The 14,747-nt window shown below is 48.9% G+C and overlaps 1 long non-coding RNA gene across 2 annotated transcripts; it reads right to left on the bottom strand.

Annotated features, from left to right (window-relative positions):
* Positions 1 to 3,926: 3,926 nt before the first annotated feature.
* LOC140422647 (uncharacterized) lies at positions 3,927 to 14,294 on the bottom strand. 2 transcript variants are annotated; one of them, XR_011947534.1, is made up of 3 exons: positions 14,105 to 14,294; positions 12,828 to 12,943; positions 3,927 to 5,136 (listed from the first exon to the last, which is right to left on the bottom strand). It is a non-coding gene; the product is annotated as an uncharacterized lncRNA (long non-coding RNA). The 2 variants fall into 2 exon arrangements; XR_011947535.1 differs by having other exon boundaries at positions 14,212 to 14,294.
* Between the last annotated feature and the right edge of the window lie 453 nt (positions 14,295 to 14,747).

Genomic DNA, 14,747 nt, shown 5'->3' with positions numbered 1-14,747 from the left:
ATTCTAAAGGTCTCTTATTGGAGTGAGCACGCTGGTGTGACTGCAGGTGTTGTGACTGAATGAAATCTTTTCCAGACACGGAGCAGGTGAACGGCCTCTCCCGTGTGACTGGGTCGATGAGTTTCGAGATGGGATGGGTAATTGAATCCCTTCCCACAATCCCCACATTTCTCCATGGTGCCGGTGTCCTTTTGCCTCTCCAGGTTCGATGATCAGTTGAAGCCTTGTCCATACACACACCACTGCGGCGGCGGCGGGGGGGGGGGGCGCGGCGGGGGGGGGGCGGCGGCGGGGGGGGGGGGCGGCGGCGGGGGGGGGGGGGGGCGGCGGCGGGGGGGGCGGCGGCGGCAGCGGGAGGGGGGGCGGCGGCGGCAGCGGGAGGGGGGGCGGCGGCGGCGGGCGGCGGCGGGGGGGGGCGGCGGCGGGGGGGGGGCGGCGGCCGGGGGGGGGGCGGCGGCGGGGGGGGGGGGGCGGCGGGGATTGTGAACAAAGCAGGAGGTTGGGAGCCAGGGATGAGATGGTGGTGGAGTGGGAATGTCCCTGGGTGGGTATTACTGAGTCCCCTAGGGTAATGGTCTGAGGAGCTAGTGGAATATTCCCGGTTACCAAACAACTACATTCAATTCATAAAACAGTGAAAACTCAAATCAGTAATGGTGACCATGCAGCTATCACTGGTTGTGTTTAAACTGATCTGGTTCACTAATGGCCTTTAAGAAATCTGCCAACCCTACCTGGTCTGACCTACATGTGACTCCAGAGCCACAGCAGTAAATCTGCCCTCTGAAATAGACCAGCAAGCCATTCAGTTCAAGAGCAATTCGGGATCGGCAACAAATAAGGGGGCAGCATGGCAGCATTGTGAATAGCACAATTACTGCACAGCTCCAGGGTCCCAGTTTTGATTCCGGCTTGGGTCACTGTCTGTGTGGAGTCTGCACATCCTCCCGGTGTCTGCGTGGGTTTCCTCCCACAGTCCAAAGATGTGCAGGTTAGATGGATTGGCCATGCTAAAATTGTCCTTAGTGTCAAAAATTGTCCTTAGTGTTGGGTGGGTTTACTGGGTTATGGGGATAGGGTGGAGATGTGGACCTTGGGTAGGGTGCTCTTTCCAAGAGCTGGTGCAGACTCGATGGGCCGAATGGCCTCCATCTGCACGGTAAATTCTATGAAAGATAGGGGATTCACCAGGGATTGCCACAGGAATTGTCATTTATGAGAGAGAATTCCAAATGTGTCCCAGATTTTGTGTCAACAAGTATTTCCTCATTTCACACTGAGTTCTGTGACCTGGCTACAGTTTTTAGGCAATGTCCCAAGTCCTTACTCCCCAGTCAGCAGAAATCACTCCTCTCTGTCTTTGATTAAATCATGCTGTAATTTACTAAACACCAGGACGTGGAGATGCAGGTGTTGCACTGGGGTGGGCACAGTGAGAAGTCTTACAACACCAGGTTAAAGTCCAACAGATTTGTTTCGAATCACGAGCATTCAGAGCATAGCTCCTTCCTCAGCTGAGCTCCAAAAGCTAGTGATTCTAAATAAACCTGTTGGACTTCAATCTGGTGTTGTAAAACTGCTTACTGTGCCCACCCCAGTGCAACGCCTACATCTCCACATTTCATAGAATGTACAGTGCAGAAGGAGGCCATTCGGCCCATCGAGTCTGCACCGGCTCTTGGAACGAGCACCCCACCCAAGGTCCACATCTCCACCCTATCCCCATAATCCAGTAACCCCACCCAACATCATGGCCTGAAGATGAGACAAACAAGCGCCTGTCCCTGGGCATGAGCCGCACTGCGCATGCTCCACATCACAATACCCGGCGAGTGATTGACGGTAGCTTTGCACCAATAGGAAGAGGAGGTGGGACTGCAGGACCTCCACCTAATTGGAGTGAATGAGGGGCGTGGCTGCTCTCAAGTCTCCCTCATTGGCTGAGACTGCATCGTTTTGAGTTCTTCCCATTAGCCACGTGCGCACGGGTTCCACGACCTCATTTCCTGTCTGAGAAGGGATGACCAACAGGAAGACTGGGAGGACGGGATGGATTCTGGTCCTTCAGCCAATCAGACTGCGGGCTGTGTGAATGAAACTGGAGCTTCACACAGAGTGAAACTTGTTCCTGTGTCAAAACGCTTCAATGGACAAAAATGTCTTATTTCGACTTCAATGGACTTTTTTCGAATCCATTGATCCTTCTACAGAACTGTTACAAGCAACAACAAACATTAACTCTGTTTCTCTCATCACAGATGTGGCACAACGATTAGCACTGCTGCCTCACAGCTCCAGTGACCAGGGTTCAATTCCGGCCTTGGATGACTGTTTGCACATTCTTCCCGTGTCTGTGTGGTTCTCTCTGGGTGCTCCAGTTTTCTCCCACAAGAATGTGTAGGCTTGGTGGATTGGCTATGCTAAATTGTTCCTTAGTGTCCAAAGGTGAAGTGGGGTTATGGGGAGAGGGTGGGGGAAGTGCACCTGGGTGGGACGCTCTTTTGTAGGGTTGGTGCAAACGCAATGGACCGAATGGCCTCCTTCTGCACTTTAAGGATTCGATGATACTACCAGACCTGTTGAGTTAATCTCGCATTTTCTGTTTTACTATATATTACACACCTTTTTAATCCACTGATTATATTTATTGAACCACTATACCATCAACCACCAGGAGCAGTGTGTTGATGTTTCAGCAATTTCAGCCTTGAGTGACTGGGTAAAGTTTGCACATTTTCCCCGTGTCTGTGTGCGTTCCCTCCGGGTGCTCCAATTTTCTCCCACCATCCAAAGAGTTAAGGTCGATTGGCCCCTTAGTGTCCAAATAAAGGTTAGGTGAGTTACTGGGATGGGCTTAAGTAGGGTACTCTTTCTGAGGGCCGGTACAGGCTAAATGGGCCAAATGGCCTCTTTCTGCACTGTAAATTCTATGATTCTGTTGGATTTTCTCTCCCACAGTCTTGGCCCGGTGGGTCTGTCTCGTGGTATTTCCCTGGTACTGTCCCATGTGTTTGGGTATTTTAGGAAGCAGGTAGAACTTCCTTGGTTCTACCTGTTTTCTTTGGTTAATATGTCTGGAGTCTTTGAGTTCTTCCAGTCCGTCTCCAATTCTCCTTCCTGTCTCGGGTATATGGGTCTCGGTAGCTTGGTGTTGTGATTCGTGTTGTTTAGTTGTCTGTCTGTCTACAGCAGGTATTGTTGTCTCTCGATAATGACTGTGCTGCTACCCTTGCTTCTGGTCTTATGAACATATCCCTGTTGGATCGGAGCTCCCGGATTGTCTGTCTTTCTCTCCGGGTAAGATTCTGTTTGTCTCTTGTATTTCACTGTGACAGGGCAGAGACCTGATTGAAGGGATTCAAACATGGAGTTCTGGAAAAGATGGGCAAGGATTTGGGAGGGACAACATGTTCAAAGAGTTTGGGAGGAGAGGGAGGTTGAAGATGGGGCAGTAATTTGTAAGGATGGCAGGGTCAAGGGTTTGTTTTATTGAGGAGGGGGTGATGATGGCAGATTTGAAGGACAGAGGGACAGTACCTGAAGAGAGAGAAATGTTGACAATATCCATGGACACAGGGTAGTTGGCTGATCAGTAGCTCAGTGGGAATAGGGTTGATGGAGCAGGAGCTGGTTCTCATGGACAAGATGAGCTCTGAGAGGGCATGAGGGGAGATGGGAGAGAAACTAGAGAAAGATGTGGGTTCAGGGCTCGGGAAAGGATGAAATTTAGAGACAGTTTGGTCTGGTGGGCTCGTGGAAGGGAGGGAAGCAGCAGAGGCGGCTGATCGGATTTACTCAATCTCAATCACAAAGAAGCTCCTCACACTTCTTGTTGGAGGTGAGGATGGAAGAGACGGGAGAGCGAGATTACTTCAAAAGGAACTAACTTGTGTCAGAGTAATTAAAAAGTTTCAGCACTCTGTGTGTGTCACACAAATCTAATTTATTTGACTTTTAGCCAGAATATTAGCCCCTGTAAATGGGCTGGATTTTGTTATCAGCAGAAAGAGACCCAAATGAACATGGTTCAGTCCTGAATGTGAGGAACATCAAAATCCAATCACTATCGTTATTTGTGGCCTCGTTGGTGTTTCAGCAGGAGGGATGAAGTGGCGAATCCCTTCCTACACTTGGAACAGGTGAACGGTCTCTCCCCAGTGTGAACTCGCTGGTGCTTCTGCAAGGCGGATGACTGAGTGAATCCCTTCCCACACCAGGAGCAGGTGAATGGTCTCTCCCCAGTGTGAATTCGCTGATGTGCAGTGAGGTGAGATGATTGTCTGAACCCAGTCCCACAATGAGAGCACCTAAACTGTCTCTCGTCAGTGTGAACACGTTGATGTTGTAACAGTTCCCCAAAACGTTTAAAGCACTTCTCGCAGTCTGGACATTGAAACGGTCTCTCCCCAGTGAATTCGCTGATGCTTCTGCAGGTCGGATGACTGAGTGAATCTCTTCCCACACTTGGTGCAGACGAATGGCCTCTCCACTGTGTGTGTTCGCTGATGTACAGTGAGGTTAGATGATCGTCTGAACCCAGTCCCACACTGAGAGCACCTGAATGGTCTCTCGTCAGTGTGAACACGTTGATGGCACATCAGATCCCCAGATCTTTTATAGCACCTCCCGCAGTCTGGACATTGAAACGGTTTCTCATCAGTGTGAACTAGCTGGTGACTCAGCAAGTGGGCTGAAATAGTAAAACCTTTCCCACATGTGGAGCAGGTGAATGGTCTCTCCCTGGAGTGAAGTCGCTGGTGTGTGGACAGAGCGGATGGCTGAGTGAATCCCTTCCCACACTTGGAGCAGGTGAATGGTCTCTCCCCAGTGTGACTGCGTCGATGAGTTTCCAGCTTGGATGGGGAAGTGAATCCTTTCCCACAGTCCGCACATTTCCACGGTTTCTCCTCAGTGTGACTGCATTTGTGTCTTGTGAGGCCTGATGATCGACTGAATCCTCGTCCACACACACAACACGAGTATGGTTTCTCCCCACTGTGAACGGTGCTTTTTCCTTCCATGTTCAAAATCTCATGATATTCAGCAATGATAAATTGAGGACTCTGTCAGACCCTGATGTGAAGCTTGGTTTGTGTTTACGGATCTTGAAGTCTCACCTTCGAACACCCTGTGAAACTGATTGAAAGTGAGAGAGAACCCACAGAAATACAAAGGCAGGTTGTAAAATTGAGCTGAATGAATCTGGTCATTTGTGGGGCCGGCACTGGGAAAAGGGACCATGAAAACTGCTGGATTGTTGTAAAAACCCAACTGGCCTCTTTGGGAGGAGAGAGGAAGAGGTGAAGAGGGATTTTGTATATCTACAAGACATATTAAGAGAGTAGTTGGCAAAGCAAATTCGACCTTCAGCTTCATAACTGACACAGAAACTATGCTTCCGGTGGCACAGTAATTAGCACTGCTGCCTCACAGCGCCAAGGACTCGGGTTCAATTCTGGCCTTGATGATTGTCTGTGTGGAGTTTGCACTTTCTCCCAGTGTCTGCGTGGGTCTCCACCCTGTGCTGAGGATTCCTCCAACAGACCAAAAAATAATGATAATAATAATCACTTATTGTCACAAGTAGGCTTCAATTAAGTTACTGTGAAAAGCCCCTAGTCGCCACATTCCGGCGCCTGTTCGGGGAGGCCGATACGGGACTTGAACCCGCGCTGCTGGTCTTGTTCTGCATTGCAAGCCAGCTGTCTTAGCCCACTATACCAGCCCCAAAGCCCCTAGTCGCCACATTCCGGCGCCTGTTTGGGGAGGCTGTTTGGGCAAGTTAGATGGATTGGCCTTGATAAATTGCCCCTTAGTGTCCAGGGAAGTGCAGGTTTGGTGGGGCTATGGGGTTACAGGGACAGGGTAGGGGTGTGGGCCTAGGCAGTGTGCCCTTTCAGTGAATCAGTGCACACTTGATGGGCCGAATGGCCCCCTTCTGCACTGTAGGAATTCTATGGTTCTAATTCTATTCTATGAATCTTTATAAAGCTCTGGTCACCACTCTTCAGGAAGGATCTGAAGGTTCTTGGAGAAGGCGCAGAGGAGATTTACCAGAATGGTTCCAGCAAAGGAGGTTGAGGGGAGATTTGATTCAGGGACACAAGATTACGCCAGGTTTCCATCGGGTGGACAAAGACACTCTGTTTCCATTCACTGGTCGTACAAGCACTAGGGACACAGATTATAAGTTTTGAGTAAAACCTGGATTGAACGATATAAGATGCTGAGGGGTCTTGACAGGGTGGATGTGGAGAGGATGTTTCCTCTTGTGGGAGAATCTGGAACAAGGGGGTCACTGTTGGAAAGTGAGGGGTCACCCATTTCAGATGGGGATAAGGATTTTTTTTTCGCTCGAGGGTTGTAAAAGAGGGGGTGGCACAGTGGTTAGCGCTGCTGCATCACAGCACCAGGGACCCAGGTTCACGCCTGACCCTGGATGACTGTGCAGTTTGCACGTTCTCCCTGTGTCTGTGTGGGTTTCTTCCGGGTGCTCCGGTTTCCTCCCACAGTCCAAAGATTTACAGGTTAGGTGCTAAATTGCCTCTTCATCTCCAAGGATGTGCACGTTGGGTGGGATGTGAGGATGGGGCAGGGTGGGATGGGGGGGGGGGGTTTCGGGGGGTTGGTGCTGACTTGGGCTCCTTCTGCACTGTGGGGATTCTATGACTTAGATCTTGCGTCCTTAAATCGCAGTGGAAGTCGAGTCCTTGAATATTTTTAAGTCAGAGATGGATAGATTCTCGATAAGCAAGGGGGTGAAAGGTTATCGGGGTCGGCAGGAATATGGAATTGAGGTTAAAATTATTGTATGATGGAGCAGGCTCGAGGGGCCGACTCCTAGTTTGTGTGTAAGGAGCAGGCTCGAGGGGCCGACTCCTAGTTTGTGTGTAAGGAGCAGGCTCGAGGGGCCGACGCCTAGTTTGTGTGTAAGGAGCAGGCTCAAGAGGCTGGCTCCTGGTTTGTATGTAAGGAGCAGGCTCGAGGGGCCGAGTGGCCTGCTCCTAGTTTGTATGGAAGCATGCAAATACAGCATGCGGTAAAGGAGGCAAGTGTTTTTTTGGCCTTCATAGCAAGAGGATTCGAGTAGAGGAGCAGGGATGTCTTGCTGCAATTATACAGGGCCTTGGTGAGGCCACACCTGGAATACTGTGTGCAGTATTAGTCTCCTTATCTGAGGAAAGATGATCTCGCTAAAGAGAAAGAGCAGCAAAGTTTTGCCAGACTGATTCCTGGGATGGTGGGACTGACGTATGAGAGATTGAATCAGTCAGGATTGTATTCGCTGGAGTTCAGAAGAATGAGGAGGAATCTCCTAGAAACCTATAGACTGTGGGCTGCACGATGGTGCAGTGGTTAGCACTGTTGCCTCACGTCGCCAAGGACCTAGGTTCGATCCCGGCCCCGGGTCGCTGTCCGTGTAGAGTTTGCGCATTCTCCCTGTGTCTGTGTGGGTCCCACCCCCACAACCCAAAGATGTGCAGGGTAGGTAGACTGGCCATGCTAAAATTACCCCTTAATTGGGAAAAAAAAGAATTGGGCACTCTAAATTTATATTTTAAAAAAACCTATAACATTCTAACAGGGCGAGACAGATTAGATTCGGGAAGGATGTTCCCGATGGTGGGTGTGTCCAGAACCCGGGGTCACAGTCTGAGGATACGGAATAGCACGGGCAGCACAAGTGGCTAGCACTGTGGCTTCACAGCACCAGGGTCCCAGGTTCGATTCCCTGCTGAGTTACTGTCTGTGCGTTCTCCCCATGTCTGCGTGGGTTTCCTCCGGATGCTCCGCCTTCCTCCCACAGTCCAAAGATGTGCAGGTTAGGTGCATTTGCCATGATAAATTGCCTTAGTGACCAAAAAGGTTAGGAGGGGTTATTGGGTTATGGGGATAGGGTGGAAGTGAGGACTTAAGTGGATCGGTGCAGACTCGATGGGCCGAATGGCCTCCTTCTGCACTGTATGTTCTATGTTCTATGACAGACCATTTAGGACCGAGGTGAGGAGAAATGTCTTCACCCAGAGAGTGGTGAGCCTGTGGAATTCATCACCACAGGAAGAATTGAGACCAAAACATTTCATGTTTTCAAGAAGCAGTTAGATACAGCACTGAGGGTGAAGGGGATCAAAGGATATGGGGGGAAAGCGGGATTAGGCTATTGAGCCTAATCAGCTCTGATCGTAATGGATGGTGGAGCAGGTTCGAAGGGCCAAATGGTCTCCTCCTGCTCCTATTTTCTACGTTGCTCCGTATCTATGCATGTAAATGGTCCAGGAGGTATGAGGAAGAATGTTTTTACACAGCCAGTGGCAATTACCTGAACCTTGCTGCTTATGACCGAGTTTAGAAATAGACACCAATGAATGATTTTTTAAAAAATTGGATAGAAACCTGAGAGAAATAAAGCTGTTAGGATACAGGGATACAGCAGGAGAATGAGACTGACTGGATTGTTCCAGATAATAACAGTAATCTTTATTAGTCTCACAAGTATGAATGTTTGAGGTGAGGGACGCCGTCAGTGTCCCTGCTGATTTCACCTGTGGGAAGCGCACCCATCTCCAGCTCCTCAGAAACCGCGTTAAGGATCTGGAGCTGGATGAACTTCGGATCATTCGGGAGGCAGAGGTGGTCATAGAAAGTAGCTTCAGGAATGTAGTTACTCCGAAGAATCAAGACGGTGACGGTGAGAGGGGCTGGGAGGAAGCAGTCAGTGCAGGAATCCTCTGTGGTCGTTCCCCTCAGTAACAAGTATACCGTTTTGGATACTGTTGAGGGGGACGAGCTACCAGGGGTAAGCCACGGTGAACGGATCTCCAGCACTGAGTCCGTCCCTGTGGCTCAGAAGGGAAGGAGGGAGAGCAGGAGAGCAATAGTTATTGGGGACTTGATAGTTAGAGGGACAGATAGACGGTTCTGTGGCAGCGAAAGAGACTCACGGATGGTATGTTGCCTCCCGGGTGCCAGGGTCCATGACGCCTCGGACCGTGTTTTCAGAATCCTTAAAGGGGAGGGGGAGCAGTCACAAGTCGTGGTACACATCAGTACCAACGACATAGGTAAGAGAAGGGACGGGGATTTAAACCAGGAACTAAGGGGGCTAGGGAGGAAGCTGAGAGCCAGGACAAACCATGTTGTCATCTCTGGTTTGTTGCCGGTGCCACGTGCTCGTGAGGTGAGGAACAGGGAGAGAGTGCAGATAAACACGTGGCTGCAGGGATGGTGTAGGAGGGAGGGTTTTAGGTACGTGGATAATTGGAAAACATTCTGGGGAAGGTGGGACCTGTACAGACAGGACGGTTTGCACCTGAACCAGAGGGGCACCAATATCCTGGGAGGGAAATTTGCTACGGCTCTTCGGGGGGGTTTAAACTAATTTGTCAGGGGGCTGGGAAAACGAGCTGTAGTCCAGAAGCCAGTGTTGAGAGTAGTGAGGTACTGAGGAGGGTATCAAGGTCGCAGGAGTGTACCAGCAGACAGAAAGATGGGTTGAGGTGTGTCTGCTTCAATGCAAGGAGCATCCGGAATAAGGTAGGTGAACTTGGAGCATAGGTTGGTACTTGGGACTACGATGTTGTGGCCATTTCGGAGACATGGTTAGAACACGGACAGGAATGGTTGTTGGAAGTTCCGGGGTATAGATGTTTCAGTAAGAGTAGGGAAGGTGATAAAAGAGGTGGAGGAGTAGCATTGTTAATCAAGGATAGTTTAACGGCTGCAGAAAGGCAGTTTGAAGGGGATCTGCCTACTGAGGTAATATGGGTTGAAGTTAGAAATAGGAAAGGAGCGGTCACATTGTTGGGAGTTTTCTATAGGCCCCCAAATAGTAATAGAGATGTGGAGGAAGAAATTGCAAAACAGATTATGGATAGGTGTGGAGGTCTCAGGGTAGTTGTCATGGGTGACTTTAACTTTCAAAATATTGATTGGAACCTCTATAAGTCGAACAGTTCGGATGGGGCAGTTTTTGTACAGTGTGGATAGGCCGACAAGAGGGGGAGTCATATTGGATTTGATACTGGGTAATGAACAGGGCCAAGTGTTAGATTTGTTTGTGGGAGAGCACTTTGGAGATAGTGACCACAATTCGGTGTCTTTCATTATTGCAATGGAGAGGGATAGGGCCAGACGATAGGGCAAGGTTTATAATTGGGGGAGAGGTAATTATGATGCGATTAGGCAAGAATTAGGGAGCATAAGATGGGAACAGAAACTGTCAGGGAAAGGCACAAATGAAAAGTGGACCTTGTTCAAGGAACAAATACTGCGTGTCCTTGATAGGCATGTCCCTGTCAGGCAGGGTGAAAATGGCCGTGTGAGGGAACCATGGTTCACAAAAGAGGTTGAATGTCTTGTCAAGAGGAAAAAGGAAGTATGTCAGGATGAGAAAACAAGGTTTAGTAGGGTCGCTTGAGAGTTATAAGGTAGCAAGGAATGAGCTGAAAAAAGGGCTTAAGAGAGCTAGGAGGGGGCATGAGAAGTCCTTGGCGGGTTGGATCAAGGAAAACCCCAAGGCATTTTACTCTTATGTGAGAAATAAAAGAATGACCAGGGTGACGGTAGGGCCTCTCAAGGACAGTAGTGGGAACTTGTGCATGGAGCCAGAAGAGATAGGAGGGGCGTTGAATTAATACTTTTCTTCAGTGTTCACAAAGGAGAGGGACCATGTTTTTGGGGATGAGTGTGTGATACAGGCAGGTAGGCTGGAGGAGGTAAATGTTCTGAGGAAGAATGTATTTGCAATTTTGAAAAACCTGACGGTCGACAAGTCCCCTGGTCCAGATGGGATATATCCAAGGATTCTTTGGGAGGCAAGGGATGAGATTGCAGAGCCTTTGGCTTTGACCTTTGGGTCCTCACTGTCCACGGGGATAGTGCCAGAGAGTGTTGAATGTTGGTCCTCTGTTCAAGAAAGGGAATAGGAATGACCCTGGTAATTGTAGGCCAGTTAGTCTTACTTCGGTGGTCGGTAAGATAATGGAAAAGGTCCTGAAGGATAGGATTTTTAACCATTTGGAAAGATGCAGCTTAATCCGGGATAGTCAACACGGATTCATGAAGGGTAGGTCTTGCCTCACAAATTTGATTGAATTCTTTGAGGAGGTAACGAAGTGTGTAGATGAAGGTAGAGCAGTTGATGTTGTATACATGGATTTTAGTAAGGCGTTGATAAGGTTCCCCATGGTCGGCTCATGAAGAAAGTAAGGAGGTGTCGGATAGAGGGAAATTTGGCCAATTGGATAAGTAACTGGCTATCACATAGAAGACAGAGGGTGGTGGTGGATGGAAAATTTTCAGACTGGAGACCAGTTACCAGCGGTGTACCACAGGGATCAGTGCTGGGTCCTCTGCTATGTGTGATTTTTATCAATGACTTGGAGGAGGGGGCTGAAGGGTGGGTCAGTAAATTTGCTGATGACACCAAGATTGGTGGAGTAGTGGATGAGGTGGAGGGCTGTTGTCGGCTGCAAAGAGACATTAATAGGATGCAGAGCTGGGCCGAAAAATGGCAGATGGAGTTTAACCCTGATAAGTGCGAGGTGATTCATTTTGGTAGAAAATTTTTTAATGCGGATTACAGGGTCAATGGCAGGGTTCTGAGGAATGTGGAGGAACAGAGAGATCTTGGGGTTCATGTCCACAGATCTCTGAAGGTTGCCACTCAAATGGATAGAGCAGTAAAGAAGGCTTATAGTGTGTTAACGTTTATTAAAGGGGGCTTGAGTTTAAGAGCCGCGGGGTTATGCTGCAACTATACATGATTGTGTGAGACCACATTTGGAGTATTGTGTGCAGTTCTGGTCACCTCATTATAGGAAGGATGTGGAAGCATTGGAAGGGGTGCAAAGGAGATTTACCAGAATGCTGCAAGGTTTGCAGAATAGGTCTTATGAGGAAAGGTTGAGGGAGCTAGGGCTTTTCTCTTTGGAGTGGAGGAGGCTGAGAGGTGACTTAATGGAGGTTTATAAGATGATCAGGGGGACAGGTAGAGTGGACGTTCAGAGACTATTTCCTCGGGTGGAGGTAGCTGTTACAACGGGTATAACTACAAGATTCAGGGTTGGAGATAGAGGAGGATTTCCGAGGTAGGTTCTTTACTCAGAGTGGTTCGGGGGTGGAATGGACTGCCTGCTGTGATAGTGGAGTCGGACACTTTAGGAACTTTCAAGCGGTTATTGGATAGGCACATGGAGCACACCAGAATGACAGGGAGTGGGATAGCTTGATCTTGGTTTTGGACAATGCTCGGCACAACATCGAGGGCTGAAAGGCCTGTTCTGTGCTGTACTGTTCTATGTTCTATTGTTACATTAACACTGCAATGAAGTTCCTGTGAAAAGCCCCTTGTCGCCACATTCCGGCACCTTTTGGGTAGACACAGGGAGAATTCAGAATGCCCAATTCACCTAGCAAGCACATCTTCCGGGACTTGTGGGAGGAAACCGGAGCACCCGGAGGAAACCCACGCAGACACGGGGAGAACGTGCAGACTCCACCCATTCAGTGACCCAAACCGGGAAAGAAACCGGGTTCCCTGGCGCTGTGAAGCAATGGTGCTACCATGTCGATTAGAGAGCTGGCATGGACCGAATGCTTTTCTCTGTCCCACAATTACAGATTTTTTTGTGCAATCTAGTTTTGTAATTTAACCCCGGGGGGTTCAGATAAATCTGTGCTGCACTCCCTCCGAGGCCATTCTATCCTTCCTCAGGTTTGTTGTCCAGAACTGAACACAGTTCTCCAGGTTTGTGAATCTCGGGGCTTTTCTAATCACAGTGAGACCTGAAATCTTCACTCACAGACAGAACAGACAAACCTTTTACCTTCCACACCCAGATGCTGCTGATATTCAGTTTCTGATGAACCGAGTGACTCTGTCAGATTGCAATGTGACGTTTGGTTTGCATTTCCCGTCTGTTAAACCTCCACTTCCAGTATCCTGTAAATTTACAGAAACCTCACTGTCAGTTTAGGATAGAAATTCACAACATTCTCTCCTCGCCAACTTTGATTAAATGTATTCCTGGAGGTTTGATCACATGACCTGCCCCCATCCTCCAGCCATTAATCTGTCAACACATCCATCCTTGTGACACACTGCCTTCCTCGGCCAATTGGGAAGCAAAAGGACTCATTACCTCACAGGACAGTGTTTGACTGTCAGCCAATCAACCTTTATCCCATTTTCAATAATTTATATCCGCTGAAGAGAAATGTTCAAAAAAATATTTTTTACTATCCTAATCATTTTCCAAAGATCCAAAAATATTTTCCACTGTCCTAATGATTTCCTAAGTATGAATCTCACCGAGACAGAAGGTAAAATTTGAATTCATTGCAAGTCTACTGATGACCATGAAACCATTGTCAATTGTTGTAAAGACCCATCTGTTCACTCATGTCCTTCAGTGAAGGAAATAATCTATCCTTACCTGGTCTGGCCGACACGATTCCAAACCACAGCAATGTGATTGATTCTTTAAATGCCCTCCGAGATGGCCGAGCAAGCCACTCAGTTCAAGGGAAATTAGGGATGGGCAATAAATGTTGACCCAGCCAGTGACTTCCACAAATTGTCAAAATAAAATTTGGGGGCAGCACAGTGGGCTATCCCTGATGGCTCACGGCGCTGAGGACCCTCGGTTCGATCCCTGCTCTGGGTCACTGTCCTTGTGGAGTTTGCACATTCTCCCCATGTTTGCATGGGTTTTACCCCCACAACCCAAAGATTTGCAGGGTAGGTGAATTGGCCAGACAAAATTGCCCCTTAATTGGAAAAAATGAATTGGATACTCTAAATTTATGAAAAAAAAAATCAAAAAAATAAAATTCTGGAGACTTCAGTCAGTGAATCCGGGAGAGTTGGCATCCAGCTCGCAGCGCATGCGCCCTGCGGCACCTTGTCCATTGTAAAGATGGCGGCCGGTAACCCAGGCCTGTTACCGCTCAGCCCTCAGTCTATAGAGAAAGTGCCAAAGCCCCAACATTCACCAGCTCTAAGGACACACCTGAGCTCCCTTTCCAATCTGAAAGCAGCCTGAGCTGGATTTACATTCCCCTTAATTAATCATTGCTGGGTGATAATCCTGTACTTCCTTACCTCACACCACTGTGACAGCACCTTCACTACACAGACTGCAGCAACTGACCAAACATCACCTTCCCAGTTATTCCTGAAGGCACCACCTTCCCAACCTGGCCCCTTGCCTGAGGTGTGGTGATCCTCAGGTCACATCACCGCCGGTCAGCTCTCTCTCCCGGGACCAGGCCCTGGTTCACAGCCGCCATCTTGGGGAAACAGAGCGCATGCGCTGGCGTCTTGTTGATGCAACAGGACCCTGAAGGCCCTGGGCGGGCCCTGAAGGTTTCTGTTCCCAGCGGGTCCTAGTGCCCATTGATGCTGGGCAACTCGAACCAATCATCATATTGAGATCTGACGGTGTCACTCAATTCATTACGACCTAAAAAGCACAAACTTTCAATGTGTTTGTTCTGTCTGTGGGCAAAGATTTCAAATATCAGTGTGACTGGAAAAGCACCGACACACACACAGCACATGCCCGAGCGAGAAAGTTCCAGTGAACTAACTGTGGAAGGAGATTTAACCAGTTTCACAGCCTGAAAGAACACCACACCATTGACAGCAAGGAAAGACTGTACACGTGTTCTGTGTGTGGACGAGGATTCAACTGATCATTGGATTGGATTGGATTGGATTTGTTTATTGTCATGTGTACCGAGAT

Source organism: Scyliorhinus torazame, chromosome 5 (genome assembly GCF_047496885.1).
Source record: "Scyliorhinus torazame isolate Kashiwa2021f chromosome 5, sScyTor2.1, whole genome shotgun sequence".
Taxonomy (NCBI): domain Eukaryota; kingdom Metazoa; phylum Chordata; class Chondrichthyes; order Carcharhiniformes; family Scyliorhinidae; genus Scyliorhinus; species Scyliorhinus torazame.
This window is presented reverse-complemented; position numbering and strand designations above follow the sequence as displayed.